This window comes from Pseudorca crassidens, chromosome 3, assembly GCF_039906515.1.
Source record: "Pseudorca crassidens isolate mPseCra1 chromosome 3, mPseCra1.hap1, whole genome shotgun sequence".
Lineage (NCBI taxonomy): Eukaryota > Metazoa > Chordata > Mammalia > Artiodactyla > Delphinidae > Pseudorca > Pseudorca crassidens.
The window spans coordinates 75,764,135-75,783,276 of record NC_090298.1 but is presented as its reverse complement, the minus strand read 5'-3'; the positions used below and the strand labels follow the sequence as shown (position 1 = coordinate 75,783,276).

Here is a 19,142-nt window from a genome sequence, read left to right as displayed (position 1 = left end):
GTGGAGCAACTAAGCCTGTGCACCACGACTACTGAGCCTGTGCTCTAGAGCCCGTGCTCCGCAACAAGAGAAGCCACCGCAATGAGGAGCCCGAGCACCACTCCTGCTCATTGCAACTAGAGAAAGCCCACGTGCAGCAACAAAGACCCAACACAGACAAAAATAAAAATAAATAAATTTATTTTAAAAAAATACATTAGTTCATTTGATCCCCACAGCTATCCTTAAGTAGGTACTAATGTTAAGTGCATTTTTTAGATGTGGAAACAAGGTTACAGTATTGAGGGTCCTCAGGACTGCCCTTAGGTTTGATGATTTGCTGGAAGTACTCCCAGAACTCAGAAAAGCTATTAAATTCACAGTTTCAGTCTACTACAGTGAAAGGATACAGATTAAAAACTGCAAATGGAAAAAGCACATAGGGCTGAGTCCAGGAGAGACTAGGTATTAGCTTCCACTTGTCCTCTCTCAAAAGTCATACAGAAAGTGCTTAATTCTCCCAGCAACAGTGTGTGACAACAAGTGCTAAGTGTTAGCAACCAAGGACGCTCCCCTGAGCCTTGGTGTCCTGAGAGTTTTTAGAGTGTCCGTCACATAGGCATGGAGTGCCCCCATGACCAACTCAATCTCCAGCCCCTGCAGAGATCAAACTGATACAGCATGCCCCAGGATCCAGGTGAATAAAAACATGCATTCACCATAAATCATATGGTTAGTATAAACTGTATGGCATGGCCCATGGCCTCAGGCATATGGAGATACTATTATCAGGCATGATATTCCAAGGACTTACAGGTTAACTCCCAGAAGCCAGTCAGGAGTCAGTCCTTTCTATAGAATATACAGATTTTGGACATCCCAAGCCTTCTGAGTTAACCTTTCACTGCACACCCGGAGGTTAAGTACCTTGCCCTAGGTATTACATAGAATAAATGGCAGAGTTAAAATTTAAGCACAGGCATTCTGGCTCCAGTGTCAGTTGTTTTAACCATATATTCTACTGCCTTTGGCATCACTTCTGTCAAACACAGAATCTGATATATTTGAGGCATTTAATAAATTTTTATTATGTGAATGAATGAAGGAATGATAGGAACTTGTAGGCTAGGTCTGCTGATTCAATAAAGGTCATTAGTCTTAAAGCTTTTGCATGAAATACCACATGTCCATATCTACTCCCCAGCTCTCTGAAATCTATGTAAGTTATTAGACACTCATTGAAGATCAGCTTAAGTTTCTTTTTTGCTCTCTTCATGTGTGTATATATTGCTCAATTGACTTGAGTAGTAGGATTAGAAATCTAATTAGTTCTAATGTGTTAAGAAAATATACGACTGCTTGAAATTTCAATATTTAGAGCTATTTTTCTGGTTGACAGTCTTATGAATTCCTCAATAGCAGTTATAATTATAGTCAAAGCTAAATACTTGTGATATTTAGGTTATTTTTCTATTTGTGTATATTTGCTAATTTCTCTTGGAATAAATAATAAGGTTTGGCTGAAATGTAGAAATAATCCCTCCTCAAGTAATAGTTTATATATTTGTCATACTTTTTTCTACCCACAGGATATATCATTCTCCATGGAATGAGTACTACCATAACATGTAAAGATTTTAGGGAAATAGAATAAATCATGCCAATTACCATTTATTTTAACATTTAAAAAGTCTCCCCACCTTTATCTGTTGTAGCTTTAAGGTATAATTGAAGTGCAATAAATTGTACATACTTATATAATTTGATGTTTTAGCATACTTCCTTGAAACTCTCATCACAGTCAAGATAAGGAATATTTCTGTCGCCTCCAGATGTTTTCTTCTGCCATTTTCCATTGGTCATTTATATGTCTTCTCTCAAGAGGTAGCTGTTTAAATCTTTTTCCTACTTTTAAATTTGCTTGTCTTGTTATTGAGTTGTAAGAGTTTTTTAAAAAATATAATCTGTACAAGTTCTTCCAAATATTTTCTCCATTCTGTGGCTTCTTTTTCATTTTCTTAATGTTATTTTTGAAAAGCAAGCACAGATTATCAATTTTTATCCTTTTATGATTTATGGGTTTTTTTTTTTTATTGTTGTTCTGAGAAAACTGCCTGCTGTAAGGTTCCAAAGATTTTCTCCTGTGTTTTCTTCTAAATTTTTATAATTTTAGGTGTTATATTCATGTTCGTGATCTATGTTGGGTCAGTTTTTATGTATGACATGAGGTAAGAGTTGGTTTTTATCTTTTTCCAAACAGATAATTGATTTGAATCAACACCATTTATTGAAGAGTTTTCTTCTGTTGAATAGACTAGCACCTTTTTTGGAAATCAACTGACTTCCAGCGTGTTGGTCTATTTTTAGACTCTCTATTCTGTTTCATTGATGTATATGTCTATCTTTATATTAATTCCAAACTGTTTTGATTACTGTAGCTTTATGTTAAGTCTTGAAATTAGGTAAGGTACATCTTCCACTTTGTTCTGCTAGAAATTTGCTTTGGTTATTCTAAATCTTTTGTATTTCTATATGAATTTCAGAATTAGCTTGCCAATATCTGCCAAATAGCCTGTTGTGATTCTGATTGAGGTTGTGCTGAATCTATAAATCAATCTGGGGAGAAATGTCATCATAAAAATACTGAATTTTCTAATCCATGAAAATGGTATTTCTTTGCTTTATTTAGATTGTCTTTGATTTCTCTCAGCAAAGTAGTTTTTAGTGTAGCAGTCTTGGATAGCTTTTATTAGATTTACTTTTAGGTATTTTATGTTTTTTGGCACCACTGAAATGAAATTTTTTTCAAATTTTCTGATTGTTCTTGACATTTATATGTATATATTTATATAAATAATGTTGCTTTTTATATAATTACCTTGTAGTTTCTCACCATGTTAAATTTATTTATTAGCAATAGTAGTTGTTTTGTAGTTTCTCTAGGATTTTCTATGTAAACAGTCATATAAATGCAATCAGGCATAATTTTGCTTCTAATCTCTATGTTTTTTTTTTTTTCCTTAGCTAAGTATATTGACTTAAGCATCATGTGTAGGGCAGGCAGGTTACCTATGTGTCCAAAGTTCACTTTGTAATAAACTTATGAACAAAGCCAATCAAATACTACATTTTATTTATCAATAAGTTACCTACATTAACTTTTCTCAATTCACTTAACGATAAGAATGGGTATTCATAAGTTAATGGACAAAGCCAATCAAATACTGCATTTTATGTACCCTATACATGTTTAATTTTGTTAATCCACTTAATGGTGAAAGTGGGCGTTCTTACCTTGTTACTGATCTGAGGGAGAAAGAATTCAATTTTTCAACATTTTTAATTTTGCACTCATTACTCAATGCTTTTGCAGTCATAACTCTTCTCTAGCCTGATAATTTGTCTTCTCTCAGGGAAGGCACTCATCTGGCTTAGAAAACTTTGAGTTGCGTATGTTCCCCCTTTTTGACACCAGGTATGATTTGATAGGTAACTGCCCACGTGGTATTGTAGTAGCTATAAAGCATTTAAATTCAGTGGAGAATTAAGATGTGGATAGGGTAGATAACATGGTATTTGATTTATTTTCTTCATTAATTTATTGTACTGTGAACTTTGGAAGACACTGATTGTCTGCCCTACATATTATGCTTAAGACATCATAGATTGCTGAGAAGAGCCAGAGGGTTTTATATTCTAACTTGTAGTTGTTTGCACTTAGTTCTCCACTCCTGGAACTGACCTTTCATATTTTTTAGTGAGAAATGCTTAGGGTGTAGAAGGAACACCATCCTCATTTCTTACTACTTTTTAGTCCATGATTTTCCTACTCTCTTCTGTTTACCTGGCATTGCATTCCAAGTGACTGGAATGGAAAATCGGTGTTGAAAATGTCAGAATTTGTTGCACTCAGATGTTTATATACTGTTTAATGTGGTTTGAAATCTTGTGATTCTTCTCTTTCCCATTTATGAGCTAGTTTGCCAGTGTCTGTCACATATTTAAAATCTGTGTAAATAAAACAGTTGGGATTGTTTACATATTGACTTTAAGGTAAAAATTACAGTGATATTTGAGGGAGAATGCCTTTTCTTCTATTGCTGCTCTCTTCATTGAGAAGTTTCTTATTTGATCAATCTTGTATTTTATTGGGCCATATGACTTTTAAAATATCATATATGGTTTACATTTTCCATGTAGTTGTTTATTCAGCCCTAATGTTTACTGGTCTACTATGCATTTCAGAAGATTCTGAAATCCTAAAATTAGTTTGAAACTTAGAATAAGATAGGAAGGTCTGCCTGTGTCAAACCTACACCACATATTGAACCCAGCTTTACCAAAGCCCTAAACTATTGTATTAGGCACTGACCAAACCAATAATGAAGTGATACTGTGTTTCCTTAGGGCTATTATTTTTAGTGTGTATTGTTTCCATTTGAATGAGGACCTGACTGTATATATTATGTAGACCGTATGCTTCTATATGACTTTCGTTCCTACTATTAGTTCTTTTCTTTTAATAACTTTTTAAATAATTAATTAATTAATTTTTGGCTGCATTGGGTCTTTGTTACCGTGTGCGGGCTTTCTCTTGTTGCGAAGAGCGGGGGCTAATCTTCGTTGCGGTGCACGGGCTTCAGTAGTTGTGGCACGTGGGCTTCAGTAGTTGTGGCTCGTGGGTTCTAGGGCACAGGCTCAGTAGTTGTGGCACACAGGCTTAGTTGCTCCATGGCATGTGGGATCTTCCTGGACCAGGGCTTGAACCCGTGTAACCTGCATTGGCAGGTGGACTCTCAACCACTGCGCCACCAGGGAAGCTCCTAGATCTATTCTTACTATGTAAGTTATTTTTTGCTGTTAAAAATGATGTCTTTTTAAAATAAAACACAACTCTGCTTTATAACTCATTGTTGCTGGTATTTATAAATACACTTTATTTTTATATATAAATTGCTTTAGACATCTTGCTAAATTCTCTTTTTATTCCTAATGTAGAGATTCTTATTTTTTTATTTTTGAAAATCTTATTTTTTGATTTTGTTTTATATAATCATATCATCTGAAAATAATGGTGACTTTGTTTTCCTATTTTCAATCCTTATACATTTTTATTTATTTTTTCATATCTTCTTATACTGGCTACAACCTCCAAAAAACTTTGATTAGAAGTGGTAATAGTAAAGTGGTAATGATGGGCATTCTTTCCTGGTAAGTGCTTTTAAAGTGAATGTTCTTAGTAATTTACCATGGAGAGTAATTTTACTGTAATTTTTTTTGAACCTCTCTATCATGTTACAGACCTTCCTTTTTATTCCTACTTTGCTATTACTTAACTTCCAAAATGAGTATTGAATTTTATCAAATACTTTTCTGCAGGTATTGAAGTTATTATTGTTTTCATCCTTTATGTTAATTTAGTGAGTAACATTTGTAGATATGGTAATGTTTTGTAATGTACTTTCTGAGTTTAATTATTCTCAACAGGAGGGTTCCTCAGGAAACTTAGCTATAATGTTGGAAGTAAAGTCCAGTTGTATTCAGCAGAAACTCTGCAAGCCAGAGGGAGTGGCAGGACATATTTCATGTGATGAAGGAGAAGAAACTACAACCAAGATTACTCTACCAAACAAGGATCTCATTCAGATTTGATGGAGAAATTAAAAAAATTACAAGCAAAATCTGACAGAGTTCAGCATCACCAAACCAGCTTTACAACAAATGCTAAAGGAACTTCCCTAGGCAAGACAAACAAGAGAAGGAAAAGACCTACAATAACAAACCCAAAACAATTAAGAAAATGGGAATAGGAACATACATATCGATAATTACCTTAAATGTAAATGGATTAAATGCTCCCACCAAAAGACACATACTGGCTGAACAGATACAAAAACAAGACCCGTACATATGCTGTCTACAAGAGACCCACTTCAGACCTAGGGACACATACAGACTGAAAGTGAGGGGATGGAAAATGATATTCCATGCAAATGGAAATCAAAAGAAACCTGGAGTAGCAATTCTTATATCAGACAAAATACACTTTAACATAAAGACTATTACAAGAGACAAGGACACTACATAATGATCAAGGGATCAATCCAACAAAAAGATATAACAATTGTAAATATTTATGCGCCCAACATAGGAGCACCTCAAAACATAAGGCAAATACTAACAGCCATAAAAGTGGAAATCGACAGTAACACATTCATAGTAGGGGACTTTAACACCCCACTTTCACCAATGGACAGATCATCCAAAATGAAAATAAATAAGGAAACACAAGCTTTAAATGATACATTAAACAAGATGGACTTAATTGATATTTATAGGACATTCCATCCAAAAACAACACAATACACATTTTTCTCAAGTGCTCATGGAACATTCTCCAGGATAGATCATATCTTGGGTCACAAATCAAGCCTTGGTAAATTTAAGAGAATTGAAATTGTATCAAGTATCTTTTCCAACCACAATGAGACTAGATATCAATTACAGAAAAAGATCTGTAAAAAATAAAATCACATGGAGGCTAAACAATACACTACTTAATAACCAGGAGATCACTGAAGAAATCAAAGAGGAAATAAAAAAATACCTAGAAACAAATGGCAATGAAAACACGACGACCCAAAACCTATGGGATGCAGCAAAAGCAGTTCTAAGAGGGAAGTTTATAGCAATACAATGCTACCTTAAGAAACAAGAAACATCTCAAATAAACAACCTAACCTTGCACCTAAAGCAATTAGAGAAAGAATAAGAAAAAAACCCCAAAGTTAGCAGAAGGAAAGAAATCATAAAGATCAGGTCAGAAATAAATGAAAAAGAAATGAAGGAAATGATAGCAAAGATCAATAAAACTAAAAGCTGGTTCTTTGAGAAGATAAACAAAATTGATATACCATTAGCCAGCCTCATCAAGAAAAAAAGGGAGAAGACTCAAATCAATAGAATTAGAAATGAAAAAGGAGAAGTAACAACTGACACTGCAGAAATACAAAGGATCATGAGATTACTACAAGCAACTCTATGCCAATAAGATGGACAACCTGGAAGAAATGGACAAATTCTTAAAAATGCACAACCTGCCAAGACTGAACCAGGAAGAAATAGAAAATATGAACAGACCAATCACAAGCACTGAAATTGAGACTGTGATTAAAAATCTTCCAACAAACAAAAGCCCCGGAGGAGATGGCTTCACAGGTGAATTCTATCAAACATTTAGAGAAGAGTTAACACCTATACTTCTCAAACTCTTCCAAAATATAGCAGAGGGAGGAACACACCCAAACTCATTCTATGAGGCCACCATCACCCTGATACCTAAACCAGACAAAGATGTCACAAAGAAAGAAAACTACAGGCCAATATCACTGATGAACACAGATGCAAAAATCCTCACAAAATACTAGCAAACAGAATCCAACAGCACATTAAATGGATCATACACCATGATCAAGTGGGGTTTATTCCAGGAATGCAGGGATTCTTCAATATATGCAAATCAATCAACGTGATACACCATATTAACAAATTGAAGGAGAAAAACCATATGATCATCTCAATAGATGCAGAGAAAGCTTTCAACAAAATTCAACACCCATTTATGATAAAAACCCTGCAGAAAGTACGCATAGAGGGAACTTGCCTCAATGTAATAAAGGCCATATATGACAAACCCACAGCCAACATCGTCCTCAATGGTGAAAAACTGAAAGCATTTCCACTAATATCAGGAACAAGACAAGGTTGCCCACTCTCACCACCCTTATTCAACATAGTTTTGGAAGTTTTAGCCACAGCAATCAGAGAAGAAAAAGAAATCAAAGGAATCCAAATTGGAAAAGAAAAAGTAAAGCTGTCACTGTTTGCAGATGACATGATACTATACATAGAGAATCCTAAAGATGCTACCAGAAAACTACTAGAGCTAATCAATGAATTTGGTAAAGTAGCAGGATACAAAATTAATGCACAGAAATCTCTGGCATTCCTATACGCTAATGATGAAAAAACTGAAAGTGAAATTAAGAACACACTCCCATTTACCATTGCAACAAAAAGAATAAAATATCTAGGAATAAACCTGGGTAAGGAGACAAAAGACCTGTATGCAGAAAATTATAAGACACTGATGAAAGAAATTAAAGATGATACAAATAGATGAAGAGATATGCTATGTTCTTGGATTGGAAGAATCAACATTGTGAAAATGACTCTACTACCCAAAGCAATCTACAGATTCAATGCAATCTCTATCAAACTACCACTGGCATTTTTCACAGAACTAGAACAAAAATTTTCACAATTTGTATGGAAACACAAAAGACCCTGAATAGCCAAAGCAATCTTGAGAACGAAAAATGGAGCTGGAGGAATCAGGCTCCCTGACTTCAGACTATACTACAAAGCTACAGTAATCAAGACAGTATGGTACTGGCACAAAAACAGAAAGATAGATCAATGGAACAGGATAGAAAGCCCAGAGATAAACCTACACACACATGGTCACCTTATCTTTGATAAAGGAGGCAAGAATATACAGTGGAGAAAAGACAACCTCTTCAATAAGTGGTGCTGGGAAAACTGGACAGGTACTTGTAAAAGTATGAAATTAGAACACTCCCTAACACCATACACAAAAGTAAACTCAAAATGGATAAAGACCTAAATGTAAGGCCAGACACTGTCAAACTCTTAGAGGAAAACATAGGCAGAATACTTTATGACATAAATCACAGCAAGATCCTTTTTGACCCACCTCCTAGAGAAATGGAAATAAAAACAAAAATAAACAAATAGCACCTAATGAAATTTAAAAGCTTTTGCAGAGCAAAGGAAACCATAAACAAGACCAAAAGACAACCCTCAGAATGGGAGAAAATATTTGCAAATGAAGCAATTGACAAAGGATTAATCTCCAAAATTTACAAGCAGCTCATGCAGCTCAATAACAAAAAAGCAAACAACCCAATCCATAAATGGGCAGAAGACGTAAATAGACATTTCTTCAAAGAAGATATACAGATTGCCAACAAACACATGAAAGAATGCTCAGCGTCATTAATCATTAGAGAAATGCAAATCAAAACTACAATGAGATATCATCTCACACCAGTCAGAGTGGCCGTCATCAAAAAATCTAGAAACAATAAATGCTGGAGAGGGTGTGGAGAAAAGGGAACACTCTTGCACTGCTGGTGGGAATGTGAATTGGTACAACCACTATGGAGAACAGTATGGAGGTTCCTTAAAAAACTAAAAATAAGACTACCATATGACCCAGGAATCCCATTACTGGGCATACACCCTGAGAAAACCATAATTCAAAAAGACTCATGTACCAAAATGTTCATTGCAGCTCTATTTACAATAGCCAGGAGATGGAAACAACCTAAGTATCCATCATCGGATGAATGGATAAAGAAGATGTGGCACATATATACAATGGAATATTACTCAGCCATAAAAAGAAACGAAATTGAGTTATTTGTATTGAGGTGGATGGACCTAGAGTCTGTCATACAGAGTGAAGTAAGTCATAGAGAGAAACAAATACCGTATGCTAACACATATATATAGAATCTAAGGAAAAAAAAAAAAGGTCATGAAGAACCCAGGGGTAAGACGGGAATAAAGACACAGACCTACTAGAGAATAGACTTGAGGATATGGGGAGGGGAAAGGGTAAGCTGTGATGAACTGAGAGAGTGGCATGGACATATATACACTACCAAATGTAAAATAGATAGCTAGTGGGAAGCAGCCGCATAGCACAGGGAGATCAGCTCGGTGGTTTGTGACCACCTAGAGGGGTGGGATAGGGAGGGTGAGAGGGAGGGAGACGCAAGAGGGAAGAGGTATGGGAACATATGTATATGTATAACTGATTCACTTTGTTATAAAGCAAAAACTAACATACCATTGTAAAGCAATTATACTCCAATAAAGTGATAGTTAAAAAACAAAACAAAGAAATGACAAAAAGAAATACTTACAGTTAAGCCTTTCATGCTACATGGCCAAGCCCTGTTCACACATGAACTCATTCAATTTTTACAATGCTATGAGGTAGGTGCTATTATTTGTCCTTTATAGAGATGGGAAAACTAAGGCACGTGGCTTCCACAGCTGGCAAGCGGCAGAGCTGGTGTTTGAACAAAGCGAGGCTTTAGCATCCGGGACCTTAACTATTCTGCCAAACTGCTGCTAATGCAAGCACCTGTAAACCATGATGTAAAAGAATATATAAAGAAAAGAATGTATATATACATGTACAACTGAATCCCTTTGCTGTAAAGCAGTAATGAACACTACATTGTAAATCAGCTATACTTCAATAAAAAATTATAAAGAAAAAAAAAATCTAGTTGTAAAATTCTTTACTCTCATGATCATAGGAAAGGATTCTACTACTTTGTGCTTACGTAGACAATAGTAATGAATGCCATCTGTCATACTGTGTTTAAGCATAGGTCTAATAATATAAATGGGTTATCATTCCACAAAGTGTCCTTGTGCTGACAACTTTAGTGCCACAGAGTTAACTTCCTGTAATTAATACTGTGGCTAAGTGATGGTTGTTTTAGTGGGGGAAAAATATTTTGTGGAAGCCAGGAGGGTTCAAAGCTCTTTGTTTTTGGAATAAGAGAATTTTGCTGCCTCAAATCCTTTGTTAATTTAGTCAAGTTACTATATGAATTGTATTTCTTGTTTTCTGTATAAAGTAAATAGCCACTGTAACTAATACGGTAGTTTAGAAAGGTGATTTGAAGTTTCACATTTCTAATTCTCTTTATTTAACATCAGATATTTGTAGTATCACAGCAACAGAGAGTCTTCCCAAGTCTTTCTGAGTTGATCACCTGTTGGTCTCAGGATGTGGTCATTTTTGAAATTTGGTACAGACATTAAATTCTAGAAAGTATTAGCACTTCATAAAGAATTGGGGAAGTCTAGAAGCCAAAAAAAAGAAAAAATCATTCATTCTGAAGGCACTTAAGTGATAACATTCCCAGTTGTTAACACATTTAGGTAAAGTCAGGCTTCACAGATACTTTCCCCTTAAATAAACAATAAGCAGTGCACTGTCAGTAGACACTGGATATGAGTGGTACTTAAATGCCTATTTACAGTACAGTTGTGTCTCCACAAAGCTTAACTTTGCCATTAAACTTTATTGCTGGTGTTATTAGTATAGCTCACCAGGCGTCAGAATAAATTGCTTGATTATATGCTCAAGTTTTTCCTTCATTTTTATTTTTCCCTATAGTATGTGGTACATTTCTAACTTTGAAGTAAGTTAGTATTATGTGTGGGATCAGTTGCAATAATAATAATAATAATAATAAGTCAATTATTACCAAATTTCAGTCCTTATTAGAAATTGGGTAAAATTGGGATACGCTTAGGTGGTATGTGGCCAAAGAATTAACAAATCATGACCAAAGTGAATCAGTGCTCTGACTGCATTCTCACTGGAAGATGTATGTAAGGGATAGGGACAGGCCAGGGAGGCAAATTATCATTAACAGAGAATCCTCAATGCACAGAACTAGAACAAGCTAGACTAGAGTACTGTGGTTTACAAAAACTTTATATATAATGTTCACCTTTTATACCTAGGAAATAATATATTTGCCCCTAATGTCTCGATAGAGCAGGCCTAGATGGTTGCCATCCTGGCTCTGGTGGAAGGGATGATAGGGACATTTGAAGAGAGAAGTTATTTAAGTGAGTCTGCCTGAAGTCCACTTAACAATTTTGTTTTCATGGAAGGAAAAGAGAAGAATGAATGAAATGGTCAAGCCTCCTCCCTTTTGAGACTGTGCCTTGACCTTTGGCATGGTAGCTTTAAAGAAGAGATGGGAGAGAGAGAGCCACGTAATACACAGTGAGGAATACTGCTCCAATGTAAACATATCTCTTTTGGACTATCAGAATCATCACCTCAAAAAGAAACTTAAGTACCCACTGGCAATCACTTCTCATTCTCTCCCCCACCCCAACTCCCCAAAACTCTTTATTAATCTGCTTTCTGTTTCAGTGGATTTGCCTGTTCTAGACATTTCATATAAATGGAATCATACGCTATGTGGTCTTTCTCTCGCTTATCATGTTTTCATTGTCGTTCGTGTTGTAGCATATGTCACTACTTCAGTCTTTTTTTTAATTAGTGAGTAATATTCTGTTATATGGATATATACCACATTTTGTGTATCCAGTTGTCACTTGATAGACATTTAAGTTGTTTCTGCTTTTCGGCAATTACGAATAATGCTTCTGTAAACATTTATGTGTAAGTTTTGGTATGGACATGTGTTTTCATTTCTCTTAGGTATGTAGCTGGAAGTGGAATTGCTGGGTCTTTTGGTAAATCTATGTTTAACATTTTGAGAAACTGCCAGACTGTTTTCGTGAGTGGCTACACCAGTTTACATTTCTTCTGATGATGGATGAGGGTTCCAATTTCTCCACATTCTCACCAGCATTTGTTTTTCTTGTTGCTAACAGCCATGTTATAGGGTGTGAAGTGGTATCTTACTGTGGTTTTGATTTGCATTTTCATAATGACTAATGATGCTGAACATATCTTTTTTGTGCTTTTTGGTCATTTGTATATCTTCTTTGGAGAGATGTATATTCATATCCTTTGTCAGTTTTTAAAATTAGGTTGTCTTTTTATTGTTGAGTTGCTAGTGTTCTTTATATATTCTGGATATATAAAGTCTGGATATATAAAGTCTCAGCATCAGAATTTTTTTGTTTAATTTGCAGAAAAATAATTTAGAAAAGTACATTGTTGCAGCTTGGATTTTTCAGAAGCAGATGCTCAGACAAAATTTGGAGTGCAAGGTGTTTATTAGAGATCGACACTTGTGAAAACAAGGAGGACAACGGTATTGGTCAAAGGGAGAAGTTGAACTAAATGCAGGCCTGACAGAACCTCAGCCAACCTGGCAGTGAGCTCAAATAGCAAATAGTGCCTGTCAGGCTTCTCCTGCATCAGGCTGAAATGGCTGGGCCTTTGTTTCCCCGCTTGGTTCAGTCAGCTCCTGTGGGTCAGTCAACCTGGGAAAGTCATGACCTTGAGTGAGGCAGTGCTCTGCATCTGAGGCTGACTCTTAAGTGGTGAACAGCTTGAGGCTGTTTGCTGAGTGTACTCCCTGCTACTGAGCAGCAAGTTCCCCTTGAAGGGGCATGGTGGGGGCAGAGGGCGGGTTATCTTAGTGTCTACAACATGCATATTATATTTAAAATTCAAGTTGAACTTTGAGTTCACAAAGTTGAGCACAGATGCTAGTAAGAGTATTTATGGAATGAGAAAATTTGGTTCAGGCTTTGCAAATATGTTATCACTGTTATTTCATGGTATTGGCTACTTTTAAATCTTATGAAGATAGTTTCTGCTTGGTCAATTTGGCCTGGAGGTATGTACATTCATAATATAAGCTATATTTTATTGTTCATGTTTACCATAGAGTCTCTTAAGTAGCTAATGACATTTTAATTTGACCCCTATAAAAGATACTATTTGTTTGATTTACCCTGTTTTTCTGAAATTTTGAGCATATCTCCTTTTTGAGAATTATTTTGTCCTCTGCCATAGCTCTGCTATTTCTGTTCCATATTATGAAAACTTCATAAAAGTCTACTTAAATTATTCTTTCTTTTGTGGGGCTTCAAAATTGAGAGTTATCTAAAGAATTGTCTTAGCCAGGTTTAATTTCTTAGATTCAGTTTTAGCATTGTCTTGCAGATATTCTAACGTTTTCACTCTAGCCTTGTTGAGTTTCTGTCTTTTTGCTAACCAGAAAGCAATATGAAACCTAACCAGATGACTACCAAGCTTGCAACCTGTTAAAAAGACACAGTAGTACAATATTAGTTACTTCTAAAATCTTTGTATTTGATATTCCTTAACTTTTGACTCTTTCTTTTAGATGCTTGATTTGCCAAAGTACTGTGAGGAATGATGGGGAGTAATTTTTTTTTTAATAGTTGTATAACAAACTTGATGAGTAGTTTGTTTCAGTTTGTTTCCAGTTTAGGGATTACATTTTTTATTGATTTATTTAATTTTTTATTATCATACAGTTGATTTACAATATTGTGTTAGTTTCAGGTGTGCAAAATGATTCAGTTATATATATATATATATTTTCAGATTATTTTCCATTAAAGGTTATTACAAATATTGAATATAGTTTCCTATGCTATACAGTAAATCCTTGTCACTTATTTATTTTATGTATAGTAGTTTGTATTTGTTAATCCCATACTCCTAATTTATCCTTCCCCCCCTCCATTTCCCTTTTGGTAACTATAAATTTGTTTTCTATGTCTGTTTCTGTTTTGTATATCAATTCATTTGTTTTATTTTTTAGATTACACATATAAGTGGTACCATATAATATTTGTCTTTGTCTAACTTGCTTCACTAAGTATAATATTCTGTAGGTCTATCCATGTTGCTGCAAATGGCAATATTTCATTCTTTTTTATGGCTGAGGAGTATTCTGTTATGATGGGGAGTAATTTTTATCAATCTTAATTCTGCATAGCAAACCAAATAGGTTGAGACAATTTTGGTGGACAGCTTTTGTCTGTATATATGTAATCAACTTCCTCCAACTTGTCTAAACTCCAAATTGTAATACTCCCTGATGACATAAATTAGTACACAAGAGTGAAAAACTTTTGTAGGATAAAGAAACTAGAATTATTTTCCTAGTTGAAATTGAGTAGTTTGACTCTATCAGCCAGTTGTGGCAGTGACCTAATAAGATAATGGATGTGAAAGGACTTGGTGACTTTGTAACATGTGCATTTAGGAGATAGTCGGAATAGTGTTCTTCTTTGGACACAACTTTAATCTGAATGAAGGTAGAACTCACATACTTGAACTTTTCCAGACATACATTTTAATAAGATTAGACAAGCATATAAACAAATTATATTAAAAATTAATTTAAGTTCCATTATAATTATATTCAATATAGTCTTGGAAACCCAAGTCAACTCAACAAGTACTTATTATGGGGCTTAATTGTTTATTCTAACAATTCACCCAAATGATACACATTGAAATTTTCTCATTCCTATAAACTGGATGATGAGAATATCCTTTTTGGCGTTTGAGCACGTAGTAATTGGAACCACATTATTTCTAATGTTATGTGGATTACTAATATTTATAAAGGAATTTATAGTTTGTAAAATGTTTTTGTCTACATTTTTTCATATGATCTTCATAATCCCCCTGTAAAGGGAAGTGCTCTTATTTTCTTTGTTATTCCCATTACTTAGGTTAGAGAAGTTGTGACTTTCTCAAGATCACTCAGCCACTAGGTGGTGGAATTGAGGCTAAAAACCTGAATTTCTCCTCCCAAACCTAAAACATCACTTTGCTTGAGAAACTAAGGAATTACTTTAGGTGTGTTTGGATTGGAACAAGATATTCCTACCCTGAGCTAAACCTTGACCCACATATAGATTACATTCTCTGTAGAAGCCACCATTTTCTATGCACTAGGAGCCCATATTACCCTGGGCCTTGTCTTCCATGTCTTCTTCAGCCTGATGCCCTTACTCTTCTTTAGCCTCTTCCCCAGTGCCCATATGTCTGTACACACACACACACACACTATCACACACACTCTCTCTCCAAAACATACATTTTTCACACTATTGACTCAGAACTATAAACTGTCCCGGATTGTTACGAACTAAACGTTGCTGTTGAGGGACTTCTGAGTAACATGCATATTTTAACTGTAATTTGGGTAGATGTTTTGGTTCTTCTTAAAGCTGTGGTACCAGTTCAATTACTGTGTTTTTGATTGCAAGTAAGCTTTCATGAGCTGGATTTCAGAGCCTGACTTAGCATAGATTCTTTGGGGGACCAAACCAGCTCCAGGGGTCCCAGGGACTTAACCCAATTTTACTCGTCCTGTGATATGTTTTGTACTTTCATCATTACATTCAGAATGTGAGGTGGAAAGGCCTTCTGTTGCAAAATAATCTATATCTAGGTCCTATTTAATACCTATCTAAAAACAAACAGATGTAGGAAACTAAGGCTTCTGTGTATCTTTGTGTACATTTTATAAGTGCTCATGCCATATTTTGAGCAAATAGGGCAAATAAGAAATATTCTACTGTTTCATGTTTTGAAATGCTCACTGGATAAAGATTACACATGACAAGTTATTTATAGCTTTATTTATACATAGTGGATTCTCTGTTGGAACCATAGAAAGGAAGAAGATATGATAATTGCTTTGTGTAGTTTGCGGAATGAAATTGCAAACTGAGATGTTTTGAATCTAGTTTATATTGTAACCATTTCTAGGAAACCATATTTAAACAGCAGTGGTTATCATGAAGTATACAGCATGTCAACTGTGTCACAGTTCACATCAGTAAAAACCTTCCACCACTTTATTCCCTATAACCTAACCTCCATCAGATAATACTAAATAAACTATGTCGAGTGCACGTATTAATATACATACATCAAATGTATCAAACGGCTTGCTGGCTGCATTTGCAGTAGTGTTTATCTGTGGTCATGCATGTTATAACTCTGAATTTTTATGAGGAAAACTAAATTGAGAATTTATAATGTTCCTGATTTAGTTTCACCAGCTGTGCCACAGCCAAGGAAAATAACTCAAGAAGATAAAAATCTAACAGTGAATAAGAAGGCGATAGGCAGTTTGCTTCATGCTTACCTGCTTTGTATCTGCTGCTATAAAGTTTAGGGTCAAAGATAATAGTTAGTAGTCTCCTAACTTATATATCATCACTTCAGTGAATCGCAACGTGTGTTTTTGGGTTGTCTTGTATAAAATAAGCATAATGATTATTAATTGATATTTGATCTTGGGAGTCTTAAAAATGATTCTTTAAAATGTGAATTGTATTTTTTTCCCTATATCTCTTACTCATTTATTTGTGAATTTGACAAATATCCATTGAGCTCCACAATGTATCAGACATTGTGCTAGGGACAGTCATGATACCTGTCCTCATGAAGATCAAAGTCTTAAAGGGGGAATGTGTTATTAAACATTGTAGAGCAGTTAGAGCTTTTTATCAAGTTTTATTGAGATATAATTGACATATAACATTATGTGTATTTAAGACATATAATGTGATGACTTGATTTATGTATGTTTTGCAAAATGATTACCACAATAAGGTTAGTTAACACATCTATAACCTCACATAGTTAGTTTTTTTTTGTTTTGTGGTGAGAACTTTTAAGAACTACTCTCTTAGCAACTTTCAAGTATACAGCACAGTATTGTTAACTTTAGTCACCATGCTGTACATTAGATCCCCAGAATTTTAAAATATGAATCTTGAAAATGACTCTAGCATCAAAACTATTTTATAATTTCGCCTTCAGTGAAACAATCACAATGAAATAATAATAAAAATTGTTCTGTTTAGAAATTAGACAATTTGAGGCCAGTGAAAAATAACCTAACAGTTTACATTTAGAAGAAAACTGAATTGGCAGAGGGATAGAGTAAAAAAATGCAAGAAGTCTCCTATAGATAGTTAATTTGGTTTTGGAATTGTTAGCAAAGAGCACTGTATGGAATCTCTATCATCATGAACATTTCTGTTTCATTTCTGCTACAAGATGGTAGATAATGAGTTGCCGGAGAAACGTGTACACAAACTTGTGGGACTTGACAGATAAAACTAATTCCTGAATGTAAATAGATAACCCTTACAAATATTGCTTTTTCTTTTTTTGTTTTGCTGTACGCGGGCCTCTCACCGTTGTGGCCTCTCGCGTTGTGGAGCACAGGCTCCGGATGCGCAGGCTCAGCGGCCATGGCTCAGCAGCCATGGCTCACGGGCCCAGCCGCTCCGCGGCATGTGGGATCTTCCTGGACCGGGGCACGAACCCGTGTCCCCTGCATCGGCAGGCGGACTGTCAACCACTGCGCCACCAGGGAAGCCCTTTTATAACAGTGTTGTAATGATCAGTCTGGGTCTCATATATTTTATTTGTGGCAATTTGGTAGTTTCATTTGGTCACGAGAGAGTAAGCCCCACCCGGGCCGTGACCATGTTTTACTCACCATTGCACCCTGGTGTCTTGCACATTGCCCACCCTATAGACAAAAATACGTGTCTTGAAGGAATATAGACATATTTCATCCATGTAGAATTTACAGAGTTTTGAGTTACCTATTCACAGAAGAAAAACAACAGCTACTTCCATGCTAAGTGAAAATGCTTTCCCAGTCAAAAATAGTCTCATATTTTAGTTATTCCTAGGTTAGGAAACTTCACATTATTGAGAAACAGTAATACCACTAGTAATAGCAATGATCAGCTGTACACACCTTTTGTAATATTACTTCTCAACCACTATTATATGAGCTACACTTTATAAATGAGGAATCTGAAGATTTTTGAATATTAAGTGATTTGTCCCTGGCCACAGAGCTGTTATTAAGTAGTGAAGCTAGGATACATTTACAACATTTAAAAAATATAAACCAGCATGTGTCGGACACTTAATTACGCATCAGGCACTATACTAAATGTTCTACATTTAACCTCATTGTAACACCATGAGGGAAGCATGATTATCATTTACATTTTACATATGTGGAAAGTGAGAGAAGTTAAATAATTTGTCAAGGACACATGGCTAGTTAGTAGTAGAGCCAGAGGGCCCTTCCTCTTATACTACCCCACCTACAGTTAGAATTGAGATAAGGGCAGCATTGCTTTATGACGCTGGGAATGTTCATAGTTTAAAAATATTATTTTAAGTATTATTATTATTATTTTAAAGCATCTCCTGCTCTACTCTGTTAATTATAAAAATGCCTCAGTTTTTAAAGATAATTGTACAATATACCTCTGAGTGGAAACTGAAGTTTGCTTTTTGGGTAGTAAGTAAATCAGTCAGAAGAATATTCAATCTTGTTTATCGCAGTTTTTATGTTATTTCCTTAACAGTATGGATTGACTGTTTTAATTTCATTTAATTTTTTTCCACTGTATGTGTTGCATTCTTTTCTTTTAAACTTTAGGAATAGTGTTTTGGGTTTTTTTCCCTGTTTGTGGGCACCCTGGGAGAAACTATTTATAGTTTAAATGCCTTCCTTTTG

General features: G+C 35.1%; 1 protein-coding gene across 4 annotated transcripts in view; it reads left to right on the top strand.

Annotated features, from left to right (window-relative positions):
* The window catches only part of ARB2A (ARB2 cotranscriptional regulator A), a 420,212-nt gene that overhangs the window by 10,663 nt on the left and 390,407 nt on the right, over positions 1-19,142 (top strand). The gene's annotated exons all lie outside the window — the stretch shown is intronic.